The sequence below is a fragment of the Balaenoptera musculus genome, chromosome 17 (assembly GCF_009873245.2).
Source record: "Balaenoptera musculus isolate JJ_BM4_2016_0621 chromosome 17, mBalMus1.pri.v3, whole genome shotgun sequence".
NCBI lineage: Eukaryota > Metazoa > Chordata > Mammalia > Artiodactyla > Balaenopteridae > Balaenoptera > Balaenoptera musculus.
This window is the reverse complement of record NC_045801.1, coordinates 65,149,297-65,155,296: the sequence shown is the minus strand read 5'-3', so window position 1 is coordinate 65,155,296 and position 6,000 is coordinate 65,149,297.

Here is a 6,000-nt window from a genome sequence, read left to right as displayed (position 1 = left end):
TTCCATTGATCTATATTTCTGTTTTTATGCCAGTACCATACTGTCTTGATTACTGTAGCTTTGTAGTATAGTCTGAAGTCCAGGAGCCTGATTCCTCCAGCTCCATTTTTCTTTCTCAAGATTGCTTTGGCTATTTGGGGTCTTTTGTATTTCCATATAAATTGTGAAAATTTTTGTTCTAGTTCTGTGAAAAATGCCATTAGTAGTTTGATAGGGATTGCATTGAATCTGTAGATTGCTTTGGGTAGTATAGCCATTTTCACAATGTTGATTCTTCCAATCCAAGAACATGGTATATGTCTCCATCTGTTTGTTTCACCTTTAATTTCTTTCATCAGTGTCTTATAGTTTTCTGCATACAGGTCTTGTGTCTCCTTAGGTAGGTTCTTTAGGTATTTTTTTTCTTTCGATTCAGTCATGGTTTATCCTCACCAAGCAGCTATGCAGGTGGGCTGAGGAACGATCAGAGTAGAAGGACAGAAGAGAGAGTACCCAAAGACTGGGGAATACTGATGTAGAAGGAAACCAGCAAAGGTGGGTGCAGGTAGCAGATAGACTGTGCCAGGGAGATCCAGAGAGGGTGAGAACATAAGTGAGAGGCTGGACATAACGAGGGCTCCTATCCTTGGAAGGATTGGAGGAAATAAAGCCCTTGGATACAAAGGAACTGGATCTGGGAACCAAGCCAGAGATTAAGGAATAGATAACATCTAGTTCCCAGACTGGAATATAAGATAGTTAATGCAGCTGGGTAACAGAGCTCCTGTAAAGGGAACAATATTGCTCTCAGATTTGGTCATTTGGTTATAATATAACTAGAGGTATTTAAGAGCTGGAATTCAAAGAGTTCTTGAGATCTTTACAGTGGAGGCGTGGTTGGTACAGTAACAAGGACTTGGGCTAGAGTCAGACACTTAGGTTTCAGCTCTGCTGTTGCAATCTATCTTACTTTGGGTAGGTTACTTAACTCCTCTGAACTACATTTTCTCTATCCGATGAAAAAGAAAATTATATATATATATATATATATATAGTAGTTTTTCAGGGAAGATTAAGTGAGCTAACTCGTGGAAGCATTCCACTGAGTTCCAGGCATGGCATAGAAGCTCAATGAATGAGAGTTTCTTTCCCTGCTATTGGTCTTTTGTATGTTTGTGTGAATGTTTTTGCATTTGCTCTACTAATAATAGTTCTTTTTGCCTGCCAAGGGCAAAACATTGTAGCAGTGAACAGTTTGATTAAGGGAAGGTGGGGAAAAAAAGGAAGAAGAAATAATAGTGAGTGTCAGGCTTGGGTGAAGTATCCAGTGGGGGTATCGCTGATATGCTCTAGGGCAGGGGTCCCCAACCCCCGGGCCACGGACCAGTACCAGTCCATGGCCTGCTAGGAACAGGGCTGCACAGCAGGAGGCGAGTGGCGGTGAGCGAGTGAAGCTTCTTCTGTATTTACAGCCACTTCCCATCGCTTGCATTACCACCTGAGCTCCACCTCCTGTCAGATCAGCGGTGGCATTAGATTCTCATAGGAGCGCAAACCCTACTGTGAACTGCACATGCCAGGGATCTAGGTTGCAAGCTCCTTATGAGAATCTAATGCCTGATGATCTGAGGTGGAGCTGAGGCAGTGATGCTAGCGCTGGGGAGTGGCTGCAAATAGATTATCATTAGCAGAGAGGTTTGCCTGCACAGAGGCCATAATAAATCAATTGCTTGCAGACTCATATCAAAACCCTATCCGTGAGTGGCAAGTGAAAACAAGCTCAGGGCTCCCACTGATTCTGCATTATAGTGAGTTGTGTAATTATTTCATTATATATTACAATGAAATAATAACAGAAATAAAGTGCACAATAAATGTAATGTGCTTGAATCACCCCCAAGCCATCTCCCTCCCCCCTCCCCCCGGTCCGTGGAAAAATCGTCTTCCACGAAACTCCCTGGTGCCAAAAACATTGGGGACCGCTGCTCTAGAGTATTCCAGGGTAGTCCTCTGGCAACTGGGAAGAGGGCTTGCACATGCCCAGTTAACTCCTCCTCGTCTTTCCTTTCACTTACTCAGGGAACTAATCTCTTTTCTTATTTCCCTGCCATATCACAGTGATTACGGAGTGTGCCGTTATTCTTGTGATTATTTGATTACTAGCTGTCTTCCTCACTGGGCTGCCAGCTCTGTGAGGGGAGGGGACATATCTGTACGCATTGTGTTCACAGTATGCAAAGTAACCACGACAGCACCTCTCACATAGTAAGAGGGCTCCAGGATCGGGAAGTGGAGCACTAAAAAAATTGAAGTGTTGAGATCATTTAAAACAAACTTTTCTTCCTTTATAGTTTTGCCTAGGGCCTTCAGAATTGTTATTTGCTGCACAGATATTAAGATTCATTTGAGAGATCTTGGAGATTTATAGACTCTTATTATCTACATCATGGGCAAAATTTTCTTTCTGGAAGGTCTTGATATAGTTACTTATAAAATCTGCTGGTATCAGCAGAAGTGCATGTAAGACCTATGAAGCAACAACTGTACATTATGGCTGCTGTAGGGGTGTGTGTGTGTGTGTGTTTTTAAAATAAATTTATTTATTTATTTATTTATTTATTTATTTATTTATTTATGACTGCGTTGGGTCTTCGTTGCTGCGCACGGGCTTTCTCTAGTTGCAGCGAGCAGGGGCTATTCTTCGTTGTGGTGGCTTCTCTTGTTGCAGAGCACAGGCTCTAGGCGCGCAGGCTTCAGTAGTTGTGGTACGCGGGCTCTACAGCACAGGCTCAGTAGTTGTGGCGCATGGGCTTAGTTGCTCTACGTCATGTGGGATCTTCCCAGACCAGGGCTCAGAACCCGTGTCCCCTTCATTGGCAGGAGGATTCTTAACCACTGTGCCACCAGGGAAGCCCGCTGTAGGAGTTTTAAAGAAAATGAATATAAAGATTGCCTATACCTTGGTAAATTTCAGAAAAATATGATATCTCAATAATAATTATTCCATTCCACCTATTTTTAGGAATACATGGGTTTTTCTTTTTTGCAAATAAAATTATATTCATCAGAGTACCTAAGAGTGGAATCTTATTGTGAAAGTTGAATGCATATTACATTAGTGATAAACAAAATTTTTGTCTGAAAATATCGTGTGAAGTATGAGACTTACTGAAGAGTGAAAAGATAAATTTCATCTTAAAAGTATACTTACCATAAATTAAGTTCCTCTATTAACTTTTATTAAGATTTTTTGTTCAATCATGGAAAATAATCTGAAAATTAAACAACACTTTACTTATTAGAACTTTTTTGGGGGCATTGGCACAAAAATGAAGATTGTTAAACTTGAGCTAGAGATTTTTCTTGGAGAGTGGGTATGAAATATGACATCTTCTTTTTTGATAAAACAGCAAAAATAATGATGTAGAATTAGTGAGTTAACCAGTTTTCAAATGAAAACAGTTCAGAAAAAAGAATGCATAAAAGGTGGACATTAAAGGGAAAAATTTGCATTTACCTATCTCAGATTGTTAGGACATGATTGTGATGTTTTTCTAGGAAACTGTCTACATTTTTGACTAATTGTTTCCATTATTTTGAAATGAAGGAAGCAAAAAAAAAATATTTGAACTCACTAGAGTAAGTGAAATCAGCATTTTCTACATTCTTTCCTTAGCTACCATTTGTTGACCCTCTACTGTACATGAGGCACTGGCCAAGGCCTTTATGTTCTCATTGTCTTCACAACAGTTTTATAGATGCAGAAACTGCTGCTTGCCCAAGGTCACAAATTGAGTAGGAACAGCCTGAATTTTCACTCTGATCTATCTGAGTTTCCATTAAAATATGTTGCATCCTCCAAATTAAAATTCTAAAAATATGAACATGATAAATATGATTTCAAATGCAAACAGAATTCAAAGAATCCAATAAAACAAAGTCGCTTCTTTTCCAAAGTGTTCAATTAATGATAGCATATATGAAAAGACTTTTATATAAATCTTTTGACAAATCTCTTAGATAATGGGTCTCTACAGATAATGTCACTGATTTCCAATGCCCTTATTGGGAATAATTACCTATTGAGCTAATTATAGTGGTGACATTTTTCTTAAATAGAAAGGAGAATGAATACATTTTTATCCGTGTAAACATTCATCTGTTCAAAATCTTTTCCCGACTGATTACGGGGTATTATCATTGTTAATAAGAAGAAGAGGCTGAGATAAATACATTAAAAAACTCCCTAAATTGGCTACTGGGAAAATAGCTTCTCCAACAGAGAGAGGATAAGCAGTTCCTCAAACCAACAATGGCAGGATGCTCTACGGGACAGCGGGATCTCTCTCTGCCCTTGCCTTCTGTGGCACATGACAAACAGTAGTGAAAATTAGCAATTATTGGCATTTGTCAACTCTCTGGTTCCGCGGCAGGAAAACGGAAACAGCAGCAATCATGCTCAATTTAAGTCTCTCGTGATGTCAGGCTTTTCACAGACTCACACGGACATCAGAAGAGACTCAAAAAGGTTTACAGATGTGCAGTCAGCTATGACAGTGATGCTGCCAGCCTGGCTCACGGATCAGCTCACGATTAAGATATCAAAAGCGATCCCTGTAGCTTGCTGACAGCTGGTTCAATTGTTTGCACCTGTTTCCCCGGCATTACACATGTGTCTGGAATGGATTATTCTGGTTTGCGCTAGACACATTTCACCTTTTCTCGCTGTGACATCCTCCAGCAGCATCACTGCCGAAGACTAGGCAGCTCTCTACAAGGGCCCACGAGGGAAGAAGCCGGTGTGCTTCTGGAAATGGCTCTGGGATGTCGGGGCTGACAACGTTATCAGTTAAGGTTGGTTCTTGATAACAGTTAACAGTGATATATGAAGAATGCTTGCATCCTCCACGAATCAGGGAGAGCTCTGAGATCTGACATCTCATAGGGATGCTCTGCTCTCTTCAGATACTAGTGTCACCCTTCAGCTAGCCATCTTAACTCTGTTGTGGAACCGGACAGGAGTATAGGAGCTGTGCTAGGTCTCCTGAACCTTCGTGGTGCCCTGGATACTTCTCTCACGCTCATGGGCAAATTCACCGTGAAGCTGACCAAGCTCAAGCTTCAGATGCTTGCAGTTACATGGGTCCTTTCCCAGGTTCTGAGAGCTGCCCTTGCAAGGCGTTCACATGGTTGTATGTTTTTGTAAAATGTGCAAAAGTAAGGCGTTTTAACCACAGTGGGTTAGGACTGCTGTTTCTTTCCACTTTGACTTCTCCTCTGACATCCTTCCCATCATGTGATGTGGTGCTGGTGTGGTTGTGGGCACTTTTAATGTCTGGCTAGGGGGAAACTGAGTTGGGGACACATTTATTTTGGGTTTGGTGGAATATTTTTTTGCGGTTTTGCAGTCACTTCCGTGTATATTTAAGTTATTGCTGGCTTCCAGGAATACTCCTACTCTCCATTATTTATGCCTAATTTTGAATTCATAGTCTATATTCTTTTTCTTAAGGAGGGTCCCCTAAATTATAAAAGTTTCAGTCCCCACAATATCTGATATCTCCTGCTTGCTCTTTGTATCCGGTCACCGAATCTTGTCAATTCCATCTAGGACCCTAGTACACTGGCTCTTGAAAAACAAAACGCCCTGATTTATAGTGTTTGCTAGTTTCTGTGGCCGATTTCCATTGCTGATTCCAAGCTACCAATGGTTTAATGACCAGCTAACAAAATTTCTGAATATATAATGATTGACCCTTGCAAGCTGGTAGCAGATGGCTCTAGTATGCCACGAATTCTCCCTCAGCAGTAGTTCTACGAACTGGCCTCTTTTCTTGTCTTCATTTCTAATTACCTTCGTTCAGACTTTCTTCTCTCTTCAATCCCATCCTCCCAAGACCATTGTAACAGCTGATTATTGTGTTTCCAGTTACCTGGCTGTTTTGAGCTCAGTCTATCTTCTAAAATATCACCAGATTTACTTCTTAGAATGCAAATTTGACCACGTGAGCCTCTTGCTTT